We start from the raw sequence: 23,701 nt of genomic DNA on the forward strand, positions 1-23,701 counted from the left end.
GCAGAGTTTATCCCATAACTCTTCCTCTATTACTGTATTAGCTTCTATTTCCCATTTTTCCTTAATGTTGTACGTGTTTCCAGCTGTTTCTAATATCAGTCTTTTATAAAGATGAGAAACCCGTTTGCCAACAGGGAGGCGTCTTTCAGAAACCGAGATAAAGTATTGTTCAATGCTGTTTGGGATTTTGCAGATTCTTTCCCTCTCCTTATGGTTTGTAATGTAATGTCTAATTTGCAAATATCTATAAAAATCACTTGAGGGAAGATCGAATTGTTCCTGGAGTTGTATGAAAGACTTTAAGTGAGTTTCTTCAAAGAGCTGGTTAAAAACAAAGAGGCCCTTAGCCGCCCATCCCCTAAAACCATGGTCCCACATTGAAGGTGGAAAATCTACATTACCCACTATGGGCATAGCTCGAGAAATTGTTCCAACATCTTTAAGCATTTTCTTTACTTCCACCCATACTTTGATTGTATGTTTTATCCATTCATTTTCAATCTTCATTTTATTGACGTGTTTTAGATCCATAAAGGGTAGGACAGACAGTTGTGCACCCCTAACTTCCCCTTGCTCTATTTGGGTCCACTTTGCTTCTTCATCTCCACTGATCCAAGTCCCAATTGCTGATAATTGAGCTGCCCAATAATACAATTTTATATTTGGCAAGGCCAAGCCTCCTTTATCTTTAGCCAGATGAAGTGTTTTAAGTTTAATTCTCGGTCTTTTGTGTTGCCATATAAATTTAGAAATTAATTTGTTTAACATATTAAACGTGGAAGCTGGAACTCTTATGGGCAACGATTGAAACAGAAATAAAAGACGTGGGGTCAGGTTCATCCTTACAGTCTCAACTCTGCCGAGCAGAGATAGAGGAAGAACCTCCCAACGAACTAGGTCACTCCTTATTTGATTAATTAGCTTATTGTAGTTTGCTTCAAAAAGTCTTGCAGTTTCAGGTGTGATAATAATCCCCAAGTATCTAAATCCATGTTTAGACCAATGAAATGACACCCTCTCGTTTAGTTGTTTAGGCCATATTCCTGATATCATCATTGCCTCTGATTTATTTTGATTAATTTTGTATCCAGAAATGTCTCCATAGTCTTTTAGGCATTGCATTAGTCGAGGTATTGAAGTAAGGGGATGTTTTATAAAGAGAAGGATGTCGTCAGCAAAAAGGGAGACTTTGTGAACTCTCCCCCCACCATCCTCCACCCCCTCAATCTGGACGTCCCGACGAATTGCCTCCGCCAGAGGCTCGATACTGAGAGCAAAAAGAATGGGAGAGAGAGAATCACCCTGTCTTACGCCCCTCCCTATATCAAAGAAGTCAGAGCATTGTCCGTTAACTCTAATTCTTGATTTGGGATTCTTGTACAACAGCCGGAACCAAAAGGTAAATTTTTCACTGAAGCCCATCTCAATTAATGTTTGTTCTAAAAACCGCCAATCTACCCGATCAAATGCTTTCTCGGCATCTAAGCCGAGAAGCATTGACGTTTGATTACCCTTTGCCATGAGCGACTGCACGTTTAAAGCTCTCCTTATATTGTTTGTCCCTTGGCGACCTGAAATGAACCCTGTCTGATCTGATTTTACTATTTTCCTAATGTATTTTTGTACTCTAGTTGCTAAAATAGATGTTAATATTTTATAATCCACACACAGGAGGCTAATAGGTCGATAACTAGAACACTGCAATGGGTCTTTTCCTTCCTTATGCAGGACTGTGATGATAGCCTCAGACCATGACTCTGGAGGGTCTCCTGAATTTAACACATAATTATACAACTTGCATAGTGCTGGAGTGAGGTCATCAGCAAACACTTTATAATATTCTCCTGCGAACCCGTCTATTCCTGGCGTTTTGTTATTTTTTAATTTAATAATCGTTTCTTTCACCTCCTTTTCTCTAATTGGCTCTACTAACGCAGAGGCTTCATCCTCCGTCAGTTTGTCTAATTTCAGGTTTTTAAAGAAATCGTGCATTTTTTCTTCTTTTAATTCTTGATGTTGACCCTTATATAACTGTTCGTAATATTTGGCAAAGGCATTTGCTACTGCTTTTGGGCTAGTTTCGACATCGTTAGAATATGGTTGTTTTATTTTAGGAATTGTTCGACTAGCTTGTGCCTTTCGTAGTTGGAATGATAATAACCTGCTAGCCTTGTTTCCCAATTCATAGTATTTTCTGTCAACAAACCTAAGGGCACCCTCTGCCTTGTATGTCAGAATCTCATCTAACTTGGCTCTATTCTCTTTAAGTTTATTAAATACTTCTTGTTTTCCACTTTGTTTATGTTCGTTTTCTAATTTCTTGATCTCAGTTTCTAAATCTACTTGTTTTTTAAGTCTGTCCTTCTTTAACCTTGATCCTATAGATATTATTTTCCCCCTTATTGTGGCTTTTCCTGCTTCCCATAAAACCGTAGGTGTGACCATTCCATTGTCGTTTAAAGCAAAATATTCCACTATTGCCGACCTTATTTCCTCTCTTGTATTAACATCTGTCAGTAATGAAACGTTTATTCTCCAATACTTCATATTTGGCTCCAACCCCAAATCAAGTGTAATCTGTACAGGGCTATGGTCTGAGATGGTTATCGGCTCAATAACACAGCTTTTAACTCTGTATGTGTCCTTTTTGGACACCAAAAAATGATCCAACCGTGAATAGCTTCCATGCACTTGTGACATAAAGGTGAAGTCTCTCTCTTTTGGATGAAGATGTCGCCAAGCATCTATCAACCCCAATTCCTTTATCATATTCATTAGACTTTTTGACATTCTGCTTTGAGGTTTTGAGGATGATGGTAATTTATCTATTCTATTATTCAGTACGCAATTTAAGTCCCCACCCATTAACAGAAGACCCTCCCCATGATCTGCTACCAAATGTGCAAGCTTTTTGAAAAAATGTGGACAATCTTCATTTGGTGCATAGGCATTCAAAAGAGTTAATTTAAAACCAGCCATCCTCCCTATGACCATAACGTAGCGACCCTCCTTATCCTGGAAAACATTTTCACAATGAAAGTACACAGACTTACCGAATAGTATAGCTACACCTCTCTTTTTACGTTTCCCATAAGAGCTACTGTACACCTGATCCACCCATTCCCTTTTTAATTTTTGATGTTCTGTTTCTGTGAGGTGAGTTTCTTGAAGTAAGGCTATAGAGCACTGCATTTTCTTCAGCTGTCCTAGTATCTTTTTTCTTTTAATTGGGTTGTTTATTCCTTTTATATTGTAGGTAATTAAATTAAGTAATGCCATCCTTGTATTTGTACTGAATCATGTAACACAGCCCAAACCTCTCATGAAGATCTGTTAAATAAAAGCAAATAAAATAATTTAACTGCAAATGTACAAAGTTAAACAAAAAACAAATTGCACCTTGCCTCAGATAGAACACAACACTAACAGCATGAACACAGAACAGAACTTCCAATTTTCCAGTCAGACATAGCGAATAAACTACAACCATGCCTGACCCCCGGTGATAATGGGACAGAGAGTGGTGACCTAATCCCTCTGTGGAGAAATGCACCCAGTGTGCAATAGTGACCCAAATCACACTAACATGTAAGAAAGGTCTTAGTGAGTGTGGACCACTCATGTATACCTCAAGAGTCCGTCAGATCTCTTTCTTATTTTTAAACCTTTGTGACAACTTTGCGTTTTTATTTTGTATTGTGCTATTATTGCTTTCAGTCTATATATTGTTCATACACACTTGACCTTGTGTACCTGAAACTGGTTGTAAGTGTTATATACCACAGACTACTCATCTTTATCTTCTTCCTGAACCATAGCCCTCAGGTCAGCTAACGCCAGCACGTTGGTTCTCCTCCTCTTCGCGCTGATGTTCCATCCTCCAGTTAGTTTCTCCTCGATGCGCTCTCTCTCTCCGCACTGCACCTCTACACCCATCTCTCTCAAAGTATCCGCGGCGTCTGTCAGCGAGGAAAAAGTCTTCTCTCCAGAGTCCATCTTGACCTTCAGTCGAGCTGGATACAGGCACTTTGCCTGAATGCCCCTCTGTTTTAGCTGCTTGACGACTGCGTGAATCTTCGCTCGTTTCTTTTGCAGCTCAGGGGAATAGTCTTGATCGAAGAAAATCCTTCTGTCTTGAAACACCGCATTTCCTTGGCTCCATGCTTGCTGCAGAACAATATCTTTCACCCCCGCGTCGAGGAATCTCACAATGATTGATCTGGGGGGGGCCGCTGGATCTGTCGGTTTGGACTGAAGTGAGCGGTGCGCTCTTTCAATTTGAATGTTCAGGTTAGGTGGTAACGTCAATACTTTGGGAAGCAAGGCTTTCACAAACGCGACCACGTCTCCATGTTCACTCTCCTCTGGTATTTGAAATATTCGAAGGTTATTTCTTCTCAGCCTGTTCTGCATATCGTCACAAACAGCTGAGAGCTGTTTTTCGCGTTGTAGCAGGTACCTTATCACACGGTGCTGCCCTGCCCCCGCATCTTCCACAGCGCTCACCCTCCCCTCCAGCTCACCGATCCTCTGCTGGTGGTCACCGAGTTGCTCCTTAATATCTGTCATAGTTTTTTCCAAACGTTCAAGGGTCTTTGTTGTTTGTTTATGTCCCTGGCTGTTTTCGTCGCGGAATCTTCTCATTTCTTGTATTAAGGACATTTCGCCCTCACGTGTTACCTGCTCTTCGCGGCTACCGCTAGTAGCATCTAAGCTGGCGCTGTTTGTGCTCGGTTGTTTATTGTCAGTTTCTTTCAAATATCCTGACTTTCCTTGTCCTCTCGTTTTGGATGTGGTAGTCATCTTGTTCATGAGTTATTTTCCACCCTGAAGGCTTTATATATCTGCAGTTGTCACTGTTTTCTAACTTTTTCCTGACGGAGCCTCGTCTCTAACCTGCTCTTTCCATCATGACGTCACCGGAAGCCAAACGGCGCATTTATAACCCGATTCGCTGCACGTAGCGTAACTTACACCCCCGTCAGCCGTAGCTTCACCCCCAACGTCTCACTCCAAGGTTTGGTGAAAAGTCCCTATAACATTACAAAGAAGCCGACTCGAGAGCACTTAATACTAGCATCAATATGCTAGCGTTTTATAACAAGCTTGCTAACATTGCTAACGAGATGTCTGCTAGCGGTTAAACTTACTTTGTTTATGACAAACTAGCAAGTCAACAATTTTCCAAACACAGTCAAACATCAAGCAAGTGCAACACAAGACAAAGCGGACGTCCTCTTATACCCGGACATTTCCTCTTTTCCAGACCTAAAAAATGCGTCCGGGTAAAAGAGGACGTGTGGTCACCCGAGCTAGGCTAGGCTAAGGCTAATTGTGTATATGGGTGAGCAGTCTGCTACATGTGTGCAGGCTCCAATTGCACGCTTTCTTTTAAAGTACCGGTACTAAAAATATTCAAAGCCGTATTGTTTTCAACGTATATGGGTACCGCGATACCTTTCTAGTACCGGTACACCGTGCAACACTAAGGAGCATACTATTCTTATCTTTGGAGCATTGCGACCAGTATCATTAATACGATGAATACAGAATCCCTATTTTGTGGAAATTCTTGATTGCAATTCACAATAATTATGTCAATGTGTCCACCACCATGAGATTGAGAGGGCAATGCCACCACAGTTGAACAAATTAGATTCAAGAAATCACGCAATGAAAGCCACTATCACTCCGATGGAGGTAAAATGGAGGGCAAAGCATTGGCTGCATGCCCAAATGTGTGTGTTTAGAACGTGCAGTACTCACTGTAGGAACCAAGCCTATATTAATAGATATTCAACACAGCTTTGTTGAAGCAGCATGATTTGTTTTGAGCCGACAGCGGGAGCCTTCAGATGTTTGGTCACGAGCAACCGTTATAAGGAGAGGAAACACTTCAGAGACACCAAAAAAAGGACAAAGAACAGTCCACATTTTGTTGGAATAAGTGAATTACATATTTTTGATTTGCGCAATATACTTGTACAGCAGAGACTTTCACAGCAGGCACCAAGTGATCACACTTTCTCAGTCCTGATACCTGAGCTTGGGTGTTGGCCGATCACATACCAGTGTTTGATTGACAAGCTTTAGTCCCCGCTGTGTGGAGGTGAGTGCAACCATTATGCTGTGTGTGTGATGTGTAAAACCATATCAGGCTTAATTCAAGCTGCCTCATAGATTTGTAAAACAAATTCAATGAAATTCAATGAATGTGAATATGCTAAATGGTCGATACCGGATCAGCCCATTGTCACTGATACCCGATCGAGTCAGTAATCCGTGTCGGTGTGAGTAGCTTCTCTGTCTCCTCACATATGTCGAAATCCATCCACCAAGACCAACAGCGGCTTGCAAACAAGAACCTCCCCCCCATCAAACAGCTACTATGATCCCACCACAGGCTTTTTGTCAACACACCATCTAGCCATGGCCGTTGTTGTATCAAGGCTGTTGCATCAAGTGGAATGGCAGCCGGATTGCATGAAGACAACAAAATTGCCTCTAAGGGTGAAAGCTCCCAGCGCCGTCAATGTGGAATCATGTGGGCATCATGGCCTCACCACTGGGAGCTAATAAACACCTTGTCGATGCAGTAGGTGTCGGGTTCACACCCAGGGTGAGTGTCTCTAAGAGACGCACGTCACGAGGCGGCATTATCCCCGCCCGCGGACGCCATTGGTCATTTGGTGTGTTGTGAGAAGGCAGGAACGTGATCGGTCATCGTGCTCTAACACGATGGTCCGCGCCCGCCGCCCACGCTGTCTCGAATGCTCCTCTGGCCCCACAAATCCGTAGAAAAGGCATTTCTCTCACGGGTTACTAAAAAGCTTTAATATTGGTTTGCTTCCATTCTTTCTGCATGTGATTGAATTACAAACATGCCCAGATGTAACCATGTTTCCTCAAAATATAATGATCTTATGAGGGGCGTGATTTCACTGTGATATCCGATACCGTGCATCATTTTGGCCACTGTGTCGAGGCGTAGTTTACTGCAAACATCGATGAACGAGTCATTACTCAATACAGAATTTCAACAGCAGCATAATGTGGGAGGAAGTCTGGGAGGGGTCTTTCCTACCGTGTCGTGTAGCCTACTGCGGGCCAGAGGTGAATCCGACTGACTGCACTCGTAGCCAAGGTTAACGGCTGCACATTTGTTTAATGAAGGCAGCCGGTGCGTCTGGACAAAGCCGATCAAACAACTCAGCTGCCAGCGAGTTTTTTGCAAGGCAGCCATGATTGAGTCAGCAGCATCCCGATCATAAGATAGGTAAAGCCTGACAGCAATATGTGGAGTTAAAATAACAACAACGGGAATTTCTCATAGAAGTCACTACGGAGTGCCAGAGAATCACAGCAAGGGGGAAAAATGAATAGAGTGAATACCTCTCTGGGAGGGAAAAGGGGGCTCTGGATGGGCTACAATGCACGTGTGAAGCCTCCTGTGCCACACCCTTTGCCTCTGCATCCGTCCGATACCTCAAAGTGCATCAGCTATCTATCATCTTGGATGTGGAGGCTGATAGAACAGGGAGAGGCTGCAGCTACGGGAGGCTGCTCCTGTTCTATCTGGCTGTTCGCTCCCTCCGGCTATTTATAACAGCGCTTTATGAATGTCCGCGGGCGCAGCATCACACACTCTCCTCATACTCCGCCGCAACTCTTTTGGTGTGTCATAATAATAAGAGGCAGTGGTTGGCAAATAAAAGGGGTAGGGTGGGGGGGGTGTACATTTCAGGGGCAAATCATATTATTCTCTACAAATGCTGCCTTGAATAACAAACAGCAGACGGCGTGTGGCCCCACAAACGCATACACACGGTTTCACCCCATGTCCTGTGCAGTCGCTGCTATATATAGATCCCATCACTTGCTGAACCCCCCCAAAGCAAAATTTCCAAAGTCGTTCTGTGAGGATGAATGAAATGCAGTAGAAGCCCGGCCGTCTCACAGATCTCTCATCACATTGTCTGGGGCATTTTTCGCAGATGAATAAAATGGCACATGGGGGGGATCACGACCCTTCCAACACACACACAAACTCCCCATCTTCTCTTTCACACACACTCACATTTTCTGTACAATTACATTTGATTAATGGCTTAAGCCGTCTTCCTACCAGACACGCGCACACCGAGAAAGGAGCAGACACAGCAGATTAGATTGTGAAAATTGTGCACGGAAAACATCTGAGTCCATCTTGAATGTGCGGGTATTAGATGATGTTTTTGAACCTGCAGAGGACGCGCACTCAAGTCCCCTGGTTGTGCTCCTGTCCTGTCAACCCATTTGTCCCCCTTCAAAGCGGACTTGCAGGGACATTTCAGCTGATTTGACATCGGAACGAGATCCGAGGAGTTTTAAAGCTTCTCGTCCGTGTGAAGGACGTTTTCCTCTCAAGTATCCCAGAGGGACCGCTGCCTCCTGCATTATAAACCCGGAGACACGGGACAATCCCCACTGAGGACATTTCGGATGCTCACCTGCTGTTTCCTTCACTGCTTCCAAGCATCCTCTCGCATTTCTCCCGACGGCGACTCCCACAATCAGACCGAGCGGCGCAGCGCCTTCACGGCGCGTTAAAGGGGGACGGAGGGGGGAGAGAAACCCGGAGCTCCTCCACTACGGCACTGCGGCGGTTCTCGGCAGACAGCTGGAGTTGAGGGGAAAAACCCGCGCAGCCCACACGCACGCACAAGCGCGTTCACTGGGTCCGCACGAGTGTGCAGAAAAAGGGAGCGATGAAAATGGCAGGTGAAGAGACGGAGACAGACAGAGACAGAGAGAGAGAGGGAACAACTCCCACGCACACGGTTCCCGATGCAGGCGCGCAGTCTCGCTCCACGCTGTGCGACTGGCTGTCGTCAGCGGCGCAGGCGATCTGCCCGCTGCGGGGGGGGAGGAGGGGGGAGGGGGGGAGGATCGGCGGACCGCACTCTACCCGGTGTCCTGCTCAAGATGACCGTGCGCGCGCGGTCTATTCCTTTGCTCTGTGTGGACTTTTCCTTAAAGACGCGCGCGCGCGCACAGACGCACACAGGGCTCAATTCAAACGTGAGCAATTACAAAGAAAATAGTGCTCATAGTGCATGTGCATCATGCACGTGTTTCCACGACAAGCTGCAGGCATGTAGATCGGAGTGGGGGGGTTCGAATGCAGAGGTCGTTCTGTGAGAAAGTAGCAGTTCTTCTTCTGAGAGCCTGATGGCACTGTGGGCTTCACATTCAAACACACACGCACACGCACACACACAGGCCTTGGATATCTAATATCTGATATCTTGTCTGTCTCCTGTGATTTTAAATGGGGTGTCATGCACAATCCGTCAGAGATTGTTGGGGGCATTAAAGGCATAAAGAGTAAATATTTCATTTGAGCAAACTATAATCTTGTCCAATCCAACGTTCTCATTTCGCTGTCTTTGATGTGATGCCAAAGTATGAGAGGATCAGATTGATGTCCTTAAAACAAGTGGAATTCAGCATCACTGGAGCCCCTTAAGTAACCGTGTGAAAATGCATCTTAGCGGCTCAGTGTCAGGACTCATTTCTAATCACGGCCAATGGTGTTTGATTAGCTGAATAGTGTGAGAGCACAGAAAATGGGACACAGTTTGTCGGCTACACGTTAGCAGGGTGTGATAATTATTTCTCGTTCTTATAATTTGAGGGTGAGACAGAATCGAATAGGAGACTGGAAATAAAATCCATATATATAATCCACTTTAAAAGTAAACAAATTCCTCTCAGGTATTTGGTGTAATTCCACACAAAAAGAAGAAAACAAGACTCTGCAAAGTAGAACCATGTGAATAAATGTTTTTTTGGCCTGTTCACATAGAGTAACCCTTTTGGGTTCTTGGTTGAATTAATGCAAACGATTGAATAGTTTGAATCCAATTCGATTTTTCTCCACACGACCAAGTAGTGAGGCTTCAAGACGCAAATGATTCAGAGCACAACCTTGTATGAAGGACCCTATTGTACCTTTTCTCTCCACATACAGAGACAGTCTCCACGTACGAAGAGCTCTATGAATAGAGCTGAAATTTATTCACAAAATTCTCAAATATCTGGAGTTAGATATGGTGCACTATATGGTAACTAAGGATTACTTTCAGTCACAGACTAAACAGTGCCTTGTTGGATGAACGCAGCTCTCTTATTTAATGTTTTGTCTTCAGTCACACCGTGCTATTTATGGCTTGTTCAGTTATTCTTGCGTTCATTAAAACCAAGTTTGCATTTTATTTCTCTGATGTCATTTTGGATGGTAAACATGTTATATATCCGAGGTCACTAACTTGCGGACCGCGGTCCGGATCCGGACCCAGAAGCCGTCCCATCCGGAAATTTGAGAAAAAGACGAGACGGAGAAAAGCGAGAGAAAAGGACGGGTGAGAAAAATGAGGAACAAATGGTGCTCTCCAAAAGAGACAAGTGGACAAAGAAAGTAGAGCATTTAATCCATAATGGACGGACTCGTTTCTGTCCATGCTTCCCAATGCAGCACTAAACCAGTGTCTCATGTGCTTAGAACCCATTGAAATGCCATCATGAGGCTCAATGAGCTCGTCCGATATTTATTTTGAAGTCCATATTCATTTAATCAAGAGAATCTGAGTGTTGGCATTTTCATGGCACCTTGTGATTAGCTACCTCTACTTATCCTATGTAATGTAATATATCAGTAACTAAAGCATATCCTTGTTGTTTGCCATGAAAGAAAAGATAAAGTTGTGAAGTGTTTGGCCTTTTAACATTAAGAGTTAAAGAGTAACTCACGCATTGAAATCAAAATGACATAACCAACATCATCAAACGTACTCTTCACTTCAATCACAAGCCACAACAAAGAAAATTCCAAGCAATGTGTGTGTGGTTAAAATGAGTCTCCTGCATCCTCAAGCTTTTCTGCACGCACCCTCAGAGCTTAAACCACTGAGGCGTCACAGCTACATGTGAATGTCATCAGCATCAGTTCACGCATGGCCAAGGCCCCCCTGCTATGAATACAGGCTATTCTCTCTGTGTCCAAGAGATGTTTCCCAGTGAACGGCCGTGAGACCATTCCTTAAGAGGGGGAGGGCTTGGGCTTCTTCTTTTCCAGATCACAACACTATATCCAACTAGATAAGAGATGGCTGCTTCATTCTAAAATCTGCTTGACATTATATCTCCTTAAGGATATGACATTAAAGTTGCTCAAATTCAATTGACAGCATGCACATGGCTTCCTCACATGAATAAAGAAAACTGACACAGCGTGAGAGCAAATGTGTTCTTTGCTTAAGTAAACATTACTCCAACTCTCCATATAAAGTAGTACTTTGCTGCTGTATTTCATACCTCGCACCTTTATGAATACACTTTAAAAAAAATGCTTAGACGGATGATGTTATTCATCTGAGTACATGTGAAAAGAGGTTGAAAAATGTGGACTTGAAGGTGGAGAGAGACTGAGTTTGTGGTCTTTATCTCCGCCTCCATCGTCTTCTTCCTCTACGCCCTGATAAGAGGTGCAAACACGAAAAGATACCTTGTGACGTCACAGGCGTTGAAAGCATCCCATCAATAATAAATTTTTTCTGCTGTGTTCCCCATAATGGCACACATGCTTGTCCTTAATCTTTTGCCATACTAGGTGTGTCTGTCACTCTTGACTCTATGAAAAGTTAATGGTTCTGCGATGAGAAGATGAAATAACCATTTGCTTGTCATGATAGAATCATTTCCTCTGTTGTTCACCAGGTAAGTGGACACACTGGATATATTTTTTAGCACAATAGTTCATGATCTATATCACAAAAAGGCTGAGAAAGGCAAATACACCCTCTAGGTGAGCTGGTATATTTCAACACTAAAGATGGATGTGATGTGTCAACGGAGGCTCAAACGTTTTTTTTTTTTTTTGTGTTTTTTAAAAGTTTTTTCTTTTAGTTGTTTGCAGGCTCCAAAAGTGTCTTTTCGGCAAGGTTTTTGACTCAATTTTTGACTCAATTCAAATGAGATGAATTGCTTTTATTCTCCCCGGAATCAGAAATAAGTATCATCTCTCTTTTCTCTTAATTCTCTCTTAAATTCAAGATATGTTAAGTCACATTTCTACAGCCCAGTATCACACATTTCCTCAAGGGAGGTGAAACATGAGCATGCATACATTCTATATTTTTCAGCTGCGTCATATGATTCCAGGACCATGGAGAGGTTCAGCCACTGGCCTACTTCTTATTCTGTTCAGCACCATGGACAGAACCTCGTATTCTCCTCTCACAGCAGTTAGAAAGGAAGCTCAGGCACACTTTATTCTTTCCCCGTCAACAACAGGGAATGAATCTCATTTCCTGCAAGAAGAAGAGGACGCACACGTTCTGCTACTGGGTGTGAGAGGGTTAATGTCCGTATTGATGTGACGCCTTTCAGAAGTTGCTAATAAAACAAGTCCACGTATCCAAATGTGGGAACAGTATTCAGATTCTTTAGTTAAGTAGTAGAGGCGGAAGGGAACTAGTCAAGTATTAAACTCATGTACATTTTTCTGCTACTCTACACTTTGACTTTGACTACGTTGTGTTGGGGGAGAATTAATGCATAGTGTGAGTCTCAGGAATGGGACCTTTTAAGTGAGCCTGTGACCTAAGGCAGTCCAAGGTGAGATAAGTGTTCAACAGATGGAAACCATACGTGCCCTGACTGATCTGAATGTTATTGATAGACTGTGTCCCATTAAGGGAGGGTCACGGTGTCTCCCCTACGTCGTCTGGTACTTTTCCATACATTCCTCTCACACCCACCCTGAAGTGTAAAAAAAGCTCCCGGTCAGATCTTCCTGCTCCTTTTGGGGGAAGGAACAATCTGCCCCTTTTCAGCTGAATTGTAGTCATTTAAATTCTGTCTGTACTTGATGATTTCTGTATTCGTCTGTATTCTTTTCTATATTCTAGTTAGTAATAAATACTTAATCACAAAGCAAGTTCAAGATACTTTGGATTTCTCACAAGGGCTTAATCCAAAAACTTTCCACCACACTTTGTACTGTTTACACTACTTTATTTGATTTGTAGTCCCTTTACACATTCTGTTAGTGACACAAAATTTAATCAAGAATCAAATCAATATATAATGTTATAGATTAAAGCAACCCAGCAGAATACAAAGTACACATTTATCAATTACAACTCAATTATTCGTTTAATTATTTTGAAATAGGTTGTTCTCACGTATCTTTTGAGTGGAGGATTTGTACTTAAACAATGTGATTCCACACTTTAAAGTTTAAGATCAGTGGTAAGAAGATAAGATAAGAACAAAGTAATTAGTATTAGAGTAGGTACCTAAAACATATGGTGACGTAGGAATTACAGTTTTTCCCCATAAAATATGACTGAGTCAGAGTACAAATGAACTAGAATCATATTCAGACACAAAAATGTTTCCACTGAAACTCTTAAGGTGTACTTTACTTTTTTTTCCAGGGACAATGCACACTAATCAACAGGTGTACTGTAAGTGAGCCAGAGTTAGCCAGAGAGGCTAGATATTTTTAAGGCACCCTAAAATAAAAAAAACCCTTAAAAATCTTGATTAAAAAACTTGACTAAACTTGTTACTTTCCTTCATATCATAACGTCTTCAAGCTCTGATCCCTTTTTCAATCTGTTGTTGGGTTGGATTAACAACTAAATGAATAACGTTCACCAGCAGTTTGTAAAAGCATCCCGAGCGTTGCCACAGCACCACCAATCCTTCCTCCTGTGCTCCACCTGTCATGGCTTTTGTATCAGCGGCTCGGCTAAAAACCTCTGATTTACTGCCATCTCGCAGCACGCGCATCCTTCTGACCTTTAAACCGAATATGCTTTAGTGGCACTGGAACTTATTACAATCCTGAACTACTTTTGCACTTCTTTGCGGTTTCTTGGGAAAACAACAGCCGAACTCTCTGTTTTTTCTACTCTCACTGTGTGAAGATGGGCATGAATCGTGGTTTGCAAAGAGAGTTTTTTTTACCAATATTGCTTTATAAATGCACTATTTTAAACAAGCAATTACATCATCGAGATGTCAGTGCTAATAATCACATTTTTTGTATTTCAATTTGAACATGCATCAAACAGTGATACGAATTGGTAAAAAAATCCCCTACAATGACTATAAGGTATTGTGTTTGTGTTTCTACGTATCAGACCCCTTTACATTTTTCACTTTTTGCTTCATTTCAGCCATTTGCTAAAATCAAAAAAGTTAGTTTTTTTCTGTCAAGATGGGGTGCTGGGTGTACATTAATGAGAAATAAAACTAACTTTTTGGATTTTAGCAAATGGCTGAAATGAAGCAAAAAGTGAAAAATGTAAAGAGGTCTGAATACTTATGTAGCCACTGTATATGTATGCCTTTTATCCTTACACGCTTACTCTGACTTGTATTATTGTGCTACTACTGTATGTGAAGCGCCTGCTGCAGTAAAAATGGAAAGCAGTGTAGCTGGCAAGGTTTGATGGGAAAACTACCCTCAATGGGCTTTGAATTGCCAAGATCCTGAATAAGCATTGTAATATGGGCTTGCAGGCAGCAACCAAATGTGCATCAAAATTGATTTGGCATTACTGACATCCAGTTTTACCTTTGCAAATGCATCGCTCACAATAGATATTCAAAATGCAACATTAACAATATCCTGTCATAGTATATAGGTTATTTTTGAGGCACTGCATGGGTTTTACGGCCGGTCATTGTGGCCATGCACTGTGACATCCTTGTGTGAAAGCTATTTTACTGACAGCAGTTGGAAGCCATAATGTTGGAAAGTTGTCGAAGCAACATGATAGTGAGTCAGTGGCAGTGGACCAGAGGACAGCCTTTGTCATGATTTCAAAGATGGAGGAATGAGCACAGTCAACAGTGTGAACCGCCAATCTTATCAAGTTAAATTGCTCATTTGTTCCGTGGTTCACACACATGAGTGGAAACACATGACGGAGGTAAAACAGCTGCTTTGTAACTCATCACTTATCAACTCATTTGCTGTTATCAGGTCGTTTACTGCACGTTAATTCTACAAGACCTTCTATCAGCGTGACATTAGGAAAAATATCTCCTTCATTTCAGAGAGCCTTCATCACAGGTCAGTGGTAATTTGAACAACACTTAATATTCAGTGGGTTACATTTCCCACAAAACCATTGTGTCTCTCACTGCTGCTCAGACTCTGCAAGAAGCAGCGCAAAGAATAATGAATCACTCCCATTTAACTAATAACAGTTAGCCTCTTATCACACAATGCCTTGGCAAAGTCACTTCCACCCCTTCAACATAACGCAATGTCTTTGAAGGCTGGGGCTTAATCTATCGCTGAGGCCCAAATTACACTGCATAATCCTGTGCAATTTCCTCTTATACTTTACATTATCACATATTTTTACTTATTTTTTTTGTACACAAATTTCTGTTTGGAGGACAATAAGGCCACCCCTCCCCTTGAAGAGCAGGCAGAATGTAATTATTAGTGTACTCAAACAACAAAGCAGTGTATTAAGAATATCATACAGGATTAGTCTTCTTACAGCAACACTCATTCTGTAAAACTCAGTCTGCGCATCAGGTACGAAGGTTGAAGGGGACTACTCTTCATCATTAATATGAATATGTCATGGTGCACACTTCGTCTTACATGAACATGAGAGGCTACATGGTTTTTCTAGAAGTAACATACAGGTCTGTCTAGTTATCAGTGCAAGGTGAGCTTGTTCTGTACAGCAGGGCCGTTCGCTCAACCACGATGTTTTTACACTCTGAAAGAGCCCAAGTATGTACATGTTTCATACCGCTGATATGTACGGAAAATGATCTTCAAAGGATGGTGTTTTTTTCCATACCCATCAGATGTAAATCCTGGGAGAATAAAGTGTGTATATTATATTCCCACAGTCATAGTTGAATATTGTCTCTGATTTCAGAGACAACTGCTTGCGATTGGATTACTTTGAGCCCATGAAAGACTGGTTTTATCTGAGAACTACATACTGCGATAACCTTGATGATTGTTTATCACCGGAATTGGATGAAGACTGTTTTAAAAGGAATCCTTCCACTCTAAAAACTAAGTTACAAAAATATCAAACAGTCCAATTCCTGCAAAAGGCGTCAGCCTGGACGGTACGATTTGGAAGGAATAAGTCTAACTTCATGATCGGTGGCTGAGAGGTCCTTTGATGCCATCTAAATCAGTGTATTGTGCTGTTGGCGTTGAACGCTGAGGGTGTTTAAGATCTTATGGAGAAAAAAAGCATCAGAACTATTAGTCTGGATGACAGGCACTGCTGGAGGCTTGAAGGGTTTGAGGAATAGCATTGTTTTTGTGCAATCACCTTAAGAGTCATTGGAGTATAATTTGTAAGACAGATCTGTGAAAGCATTCTTCACCTGTCAACATATAATGAATAACTCAGCATATTTCCTTTTGACAGCGGCAGAAGGTGAAACTCAAGCTTTAAATAGAATCATAACAGCCAGACTTCATATCATAAAAGGAGGTTTCTGTGTTTAATATTGGCAGATAGTCTTTAAAAAAAGAATTTAAGATTGAGGAAAAGCGATTGTCTTTGAGCATCCCATTCACTCACTGTACGATTCTCAAACCAAACTTAGGCACACTTGATGTTAGTCAACTGCATGTGACTATACAGCTAATGGTCAATATCCTGTGTGGTCTTTTTCATTCATTCTGGTCTTCAGACAAGTGTAACAAATGTGTGCCACTGTACACAAGGTATTATGAGCCTTGCTTTAGCCTCAGACCCCAGTAGATATTCTGCTCATGGCCTCTGAAACAATGGCATTTCTATTTATTTTTTTTTCATCTGCAGGGCAACATCCATTGTGAGGGCTCCTCATCCGTCAACTCGGCGCACAGACAATAGCTTCCCGACACCAGAGCCTCTTGTAAAAGGAGTTGCAACACGTGAAAGCGTGTGCACAGAAACAGACACACATTTGCCACAGGAACACACAAGTACTCACGCACACCCCCACACACAAATTTAATCTGGCCCTGAATCAAATCTCATCCTTTTTGTTTTTCAGACAGTAAAGGAGGGAGAGGGAATTGTATTGGGAGTACTGCTCACTGGTAAAGTAATCACTATTTCAAGCGTTTTGGGGTCAACCCCCCCCCCCCTACGCTTCTCACCAACATCGCACCATTCAGAGAGGAAGAGAGATTTCAATCACTTTATAGCTGCCACCGTGGCTTCACTAAGTTGTTGACAGCCAAATCCATGTCGATCCGTTGAGTGATTACATGCTGCGAAAGGTCTAATCTCATTTCCTCTTCAGCTTCTCACTCCTTGTAGACGAGCACACGTAAAGTTTCGCTATATATATATTTTCCTCGATGCAACACGCGGCTTAAACATGAGTTTAAGTCAACGAGTAGTGTGGAACGTCTCCAATCAACATTAAAGCCTCCAAGGGAGTTTCCTAAACCTGTTTTTATTTTATTTTATGAAGCCTCAAAGTGACCTAAATAAAACTTAAGTAGTTGCCATTTTTATACAACTTTGTTTTAATTCATATTTTGAGCGTTCAAGCTCATAACTGCCACAAACTAAGTAGCGCAGCGTGGGAATAGTTTAGAAGTTGGGGAATGAGCCTCTGATTGGTTGAATTAACCCAGGAAAAAAAAAGAGGCAACCAGAATCTATTCCAGTAACTGTGTTGAAATACATTTACAACTATTCCAAGGGGGTCAAGTCAGTGTCTACTTTGTTATTCATCTCAGTCGATTCATTGTATTTCCATGTATAGTGTACTTGGAACACACATATGCTGATGTGTGAATATGATCATTTTACACATTATAACTGGAATGGAAAAGTCCTGTTAAATTGTCTATTGGTCAAATCCAAGCCCGCTTTGCAACACAATAAACTGGTAAGGAATAAACTTTCCTTACCTCACTTGTGCCTTCCTTACCTCATTTTTATTTTTATTTCATTTACATTTATGTATATATTGTAATTTTATTTTAATTTTAAAATTGGTCGGCTTTCCAGAAAAGGCAAGCAAAAGAATTTCAATACACAGGGCGTGTGTAATTGACAATAAAAAAATCTTTGAATCTTTGATACGTTGGAATTGTCTGTCATCTGCTCTCCATTAGAGCTCCACGTAGGACTCAAAAATCCACTCCTCTTTTAACATTGTTTTCTTAGCGAAACATTTCCATTCTAAGAAAATGGCTAACTTGTATCTGTATGTATCTCGCAGTGAAAATCTGAGTTTGCAGAAAGCTAATGGCTTGCGTCTGACGCCTCATTGGAACACGCCGCCCTGTTGGACTAAAAATATTCCCTCTCCATCATTGTGTCTCTTACGGCTAGCGCCATCAACCCTAATGCACTGATGTAATGTCTATGTTACAGGCTTTCCCCCTTAAAACCCCTTGAAACACGGTGGGCTTGTCATCACAAAGACGTCCATATTTTACATTACATTTTAGCTGGCGCTTTTATCCAAAGCGACTTACAATAAGTGCATTTCAACCATAAGGACACAAACTCAGAAGAACAAGAAACAAGAAAGTGCAATTTGATCAAATAAGCCAGTTTACAACTTGCTGTAGATAAGAACCATTATAAGTCCAATGTAAGTGCTACAGTTAGTGTGTTAGTGGAGGTAGAGTCTGAAGAGGTGTGTCTTTAGTCTGAAGATGTGAAGGCTCTCTGTGGTCCTGATGTCTTCAGAGACCTCCTTCCACCATTTAGGAGCAGGACAGCAAAGAGTGGAGATCTAGTCGAGTGTTTTGCTCTCAGTGAGGAGGAACAAGCCGTTTATCACATGCAGAGCGGAGAGTGCGGGTCGGGATGTCGGGTTGGACCAGGTCCTGGATGGAAGCTGGACCCCATCCATTCACAGCATGGTACGTGAGCACCATGTTTAGAACTGGATGAGCCACCGGTACCAGTGAAGAGAGCGGAGGAGTGGAGGAGTGAGGGAGAAGTTAGGAAGGTTAAAGACCAGTGGAGCTGCTGCATTCTGGATGAGCTGCAGAGGTGGAATGGTGGTAGCAGGAGACCTGCAGGAGAGAGTTACAGTAGTCCAGGAGGGAGACGACAAGAGCCTGAATCAGTACCTGCGCTGCCTTCTTCGCCTACTGCTGCATGTTTGCTGGGGCCGGCACTATATCACCGCAGTGCTGGCGAGGCATGGAGATGAACAGCGGCTCCTTTACTATGGGGGCGTTTTTCCGCAGCCCCTTCACAATGGTGGCTTCGACCACATGTGCACATTCATTGGTTATAAAGAAAAAATTGATCTTTTACTTTGTGCAACAGCACCAGCCGCAGGTAAAAGTTGATGTCATTTTAGAAAATTGCTAAAAAACCCTTATGTTATTTTCTAAAAGAGCAAACATTTTAATAATGTAAGTAAATTCTTGCAACAACAGTAATATAGCATTGATTTCGTCCAGTGTTTTGATCGATACAAATTAATGATTGTAACCCTTACCAGAAAAGGTTTACACAATACAACTATCTACATCTGCAGTAGTACTCAAAACCATTCTCTCTTCCTATACTGTCATCTGAAAGTAATTAAAATGTCTGAATTCACTTCCAGCATTGCCCCATTTCCCATGATTCACATGGGACTCCATTTATGGTACTGTGCTATTCAGGACAGCCTAAATTCTTCTCAGGGTGCTTTTGTAGCCATTCAACTGAAGTGATTTCGGCACTATGCCCATCTTGGATTGTCAACCAAATTAAGAGTTACACATCTGTGTATCTTTATTCTGCTCCCCGAGAAATTTTTTGATCTTGCTAATATCCAGGTAGCCAGCGGACTCGGCCGTATTGCGCCTGAGTGTCGGCTAGGTTGGCTGTGTTCCGGCTTGATGCGTCCCAGATGTGCGCCAGCTTTGGCCCATTTCATTTTTGCCATATCTGGCCCAGATGTAGCTGCTACAGACATGGCTGCTGGGTTTATCGGCAACTGGCATTGAAACGGGTTCTGGCCTGTTGATGGTTGCCGAACATGGGCCAAATCTGGCATTATAGAATTGGGCCTATTCAGAGTGAGACATGTTGAGAGAAAGAAAATTGGTTGTCTGTCGGGTATTGTAAACTGACATCATATCATGTTTTAAAAAGAAGAACCACATGGGTCTTCTATAAATAGGGTCTTGTATAAATAAGAACGGACCTCGTACTTTCTTTTCTTTCTCCACCAACGTCCACCCTTTTTGGTAAGTATTTTGTATTTATTTGTAAATTCTGTCTAAATGAAAACATTCAATCTATGTGATTAGTGTGTGAGATTAATGCAATAAAATATTTTAATCCCTGTTACAAGGGTCATCTTTGTTTACTTATGGCAAACCGGAGGTAAACGATGATGACCCCGGAAATGAAACCGCCGCTAGCTGCAGTCAGTTACCTTTGATCCGAGGCCGAGCTTTTTGCATTGGAAGGAAAACAAACACAGGCGCGACATACAGCGGAGAACTGTGCAGAGGAATTCCTCCATGTGTCAAACGAACCATGTTACGTACTGATAGAGTAAGCTAGCTGCTAGGCTAAACTAGCTGCTAGGCTACCTCTATGTGAACATCTACCCTGCGCTGCACACGGTCTGAAGAGTACCACCATTGTTGCCCTTCAGTGGTTGGCATAAGGAGCGAGAATGGTATGTAATACTATTGATAGATTTACCATTTGTTTTGTAAATTGTGAGATCTCACAACTCTTTTTCTACCAGGCTGCAACCTCTGGATTTTGGCCAAAGTGAAAGGTTGTTTGAGTTTGAATTATTTTAATTAAATGTAATCTGACCCTTTTAACAGTGTGCTTTTTACTGTGGAATGCTCTCCCTGACCACCTGAGGACACCACAGACAGTGGATGCTTTTAAACGTGGCCTAAAAACCCACCTTTTTAGGAGAGCTTTTGAGTGACCTTGTGCCCTTTTTCTTTTCTTTTTTCAAACGCTCCATGTGTTTTTATTGTTAGCACTTACCTGTTTTATCATGTAGCACTTTGGGATTTGCTTAATTATAAGTATTATTAGTAATATTAAATACTATTATATCATACATTCTAACATGTATGATATAATATGATGAGCCTTAAGAGCCAGTCCAGGCTCTTGATTTGTTACAGAACATCCTGTTATGTTACCACAACATCTCATAACGGATGAGACGTGTTTGTATGTGCATGTTAAAGATTTCCAATGGCAGCATTGTAGACATATTGAGCTGGTATCGGTCATGTAACATGTTGAGCTATCAGTCAATGCATCTAAAACACACATCTGACTTTGCCAAAGCTAAAATAATTAGCATAAGAGGGTCTAGACAATGAAGATCCTACACAATCACAGTTTATCAATGCTAGAGTGCTGAGTTAGAAGCAGTAAGATGGAATCTTTCCAGCTTCTTTTAGGCTAAGGACAACTGTGACTCTCAAAGAGATGGGAGTTTCCTCAGCACAAACGGGCAAAAGCAAATTAAGCCATTTAACTTCTTTTCCCTATCTACACCGAGGAGGAAAATGAATAAATGGGCATTTAAACGCAAGTGCTCGCACACATACACCTACACACAGCCAAGCAAGCAAAATGTGGAAGGGTTTGATAGAACATATATTGCATTCACTCTGGTCTCTGCATTGTTTCAGCAGAATCTAATTAACATGCACTTTTTGAGGCAATCATTGGAGGGGATGGGGAGGGGGGGGGCGTTCTTTTTGGGTTGGCTCTATTAGTTCCAGGGTTATGACCGTTTCTCATTGTGTGGCTAAGGGCAAAATGCTGTGTGTTGGGTGTTTTTTGTTTGAGTGTGAGAAACCATTTCAATTATCAAAAGACAAAGCTGAAATGGCTGCTGGGAGTTACTTCGGTGTTTTTTAACCCGGTCCCTATTGCGCCACGTTTTTGTGTCCAAGTATCTGACGGGGACAAGAGTTTTTGGAACGGTTCAGTGTTGAGCAGGAAGGCTGCAGACTGTAGCAGCTAAATGGGTCAAATGGAATCGCTCGGGGCAGCACTGTCAATGTACGTCCAGTTAAAGTACTTTTCTTTTTCTTTCACTGCCAGAGAAGGTAAAGGAAAACGTTTCGGAACGTTTCGGAACATCAGAAATGTTGTTGAAAGATGTTGGATGATCCTCCAACACTGGGAAAAAGCAACAACAACCCGAAACTCTGCTGCTAAACTAAGACTAAGACTCAAAACAGCCTACGTGGCTGTTATGTGTTGTGCGTTCTACCAGTACTCGCTTATTTCAGACGAGACCCTATCTTCTATCACAGGGAGGAAAGAAATATTTACAAATCTCAAAGCCCAAAATGATTCAGACGTACCATAACTTAACCTCATTTGGACTAATTTGTGTAAATACCTAATCAACTATTTTGATGAGTCATCATAACAGGGCAGTTTCCTTGACATGAGAACCACCCCCCCGACACACACACTGATCCTAGCAGAGACAAGACCAATCAAACCCTGAATCACAATGTGAACATGTATCATTCTTCTATGTTTCGTTGAAATCTGACGCGACCAATCAAACAGTGCAGGCCAATCGGTCCGATTCTATATCCTGGGACGAATCCATCATAGCTCTCTGCTCCAATTCTCACTCAGCATTTTAAAGTCAGAGAGGGACCCGACGCAGCCTTGGCAGCAACGGCAGAATTAAAGGTGAGACAGGCCAGCACAAGTATACTGATCCCGAAGCCAATAAACACTCCCAGCTCCCAGCTGGACACCAGCCAGTACCAGAGGGAAGCAGCAGGATTAAAAGGTCTCCTGAACGATTGAGAGGGCAAGGTGGGCTCAGCAAAGTGTGCACAATGACACATGCTGCGCCGCCCCGTTTTAACACTAGTGGGAAATGTTTTGCACCTGAAAGCACTTATTATTGCTGCATGATTGAAATGCTGTTATTCTTCTTAACAATAGATTCTCCAAAAATTGTATTAAATTTCTTTATTCCCAGGTTTCTTGCTTTTTTTGTATTTAATGTCTAGGGGAAAATGTCATTCCACACAGCCAGTTAAGGGGACCCTCCCTTCGATGTATGGATTGTCAGCCTTTTAAATAATAATGCATTGTTAATGAATAGCATTACTTAAAAAAAAAAAAAAAAAGATTGTTGCTTAGTTTTTAAAAAAACAGCCATGTGTATGTTTTTCCTTTGCTGTCAGTATCACAAACCTCCAACATTTTGTTTTCATATGATAAACAGTACTTATTTATTTGAAATGACTAAGGCAGCCGACAAAAGAAGACCTTGTATCTGAATTTGTAAGCATGTGAAGCGCTAATCAGTAATTCCTGGCAGCAGTTATCTTTACATTCCTAAACAACATTGAAATAGAGTGAATTAGAGTGCATGCTATTTAACTGTTAAGTCCAAGGCTCGATTCCGGCCTTTGGACCTTTTTTGCAAATAAACCCACCTCTTTTTTCCATTTTAAACGGATGAAAATACAAATAAAAGGTCAATTTGAAAGAACTGCTCGGGTCCAGCTTACATCCAGGACCTGGTCAAACCCTACATCTGCAAAACTACTCGTTCCTCCCTCACTGAGAGCAAAACACTCGACTAGGTCTGGACGCTTTGCTGTCCTTGCGCCGAAATGGTGGAACGAGCTCTCTGAAGACACCAGGACCACAGAGAGCCTTCA

The 23,701-nt window shown here is 42.0% G+C and overlaps 1 protein-coding gene across 2 annotated transcripts in view; it reads right to left on the bottom strand.

Annotated features, from left to right (window-relative positions):
• lingo1a (leucine rich repeat and Ig domain containing 1a) overlaps nt 1–23,701 on the bottom strand; it is a 92,709-nt gene that overhangs the window by 21,382 nt on the left and 47,626 nt on the right. Inside the window, exon 1 of one of the 2 annotated variants that reach the window (XM_040163077.2) lies at nt 8,490–9,772. The exons of the other annotated variant lie outside the window; for it this stretch is intronic. The gene's annotated coding sequence lies outside the window, so the exon portion shown is untranslated. Of the gene's footprint in view, nt 1–8,489; nt 9,773–23,701 lie in introns of those variants that run through there. 2 annotated transcript variants of the gene reach the window in all.

This window comes from Gasterosteus aculeatus, chromosome X (genome assembly GCF_964276395.1).
Source record: "Gasterosteus aculeatus chromosome X, fGasAcu3.hap1.1, whole genome shotgun sequence".
NCBI classification, from domain to species: Eukaryota; Metazoa; Chordata; class Actinopteri; order Perciformes; family Gasterosteidae; genus Gasterosteus; species Gasterosteus aculeatus.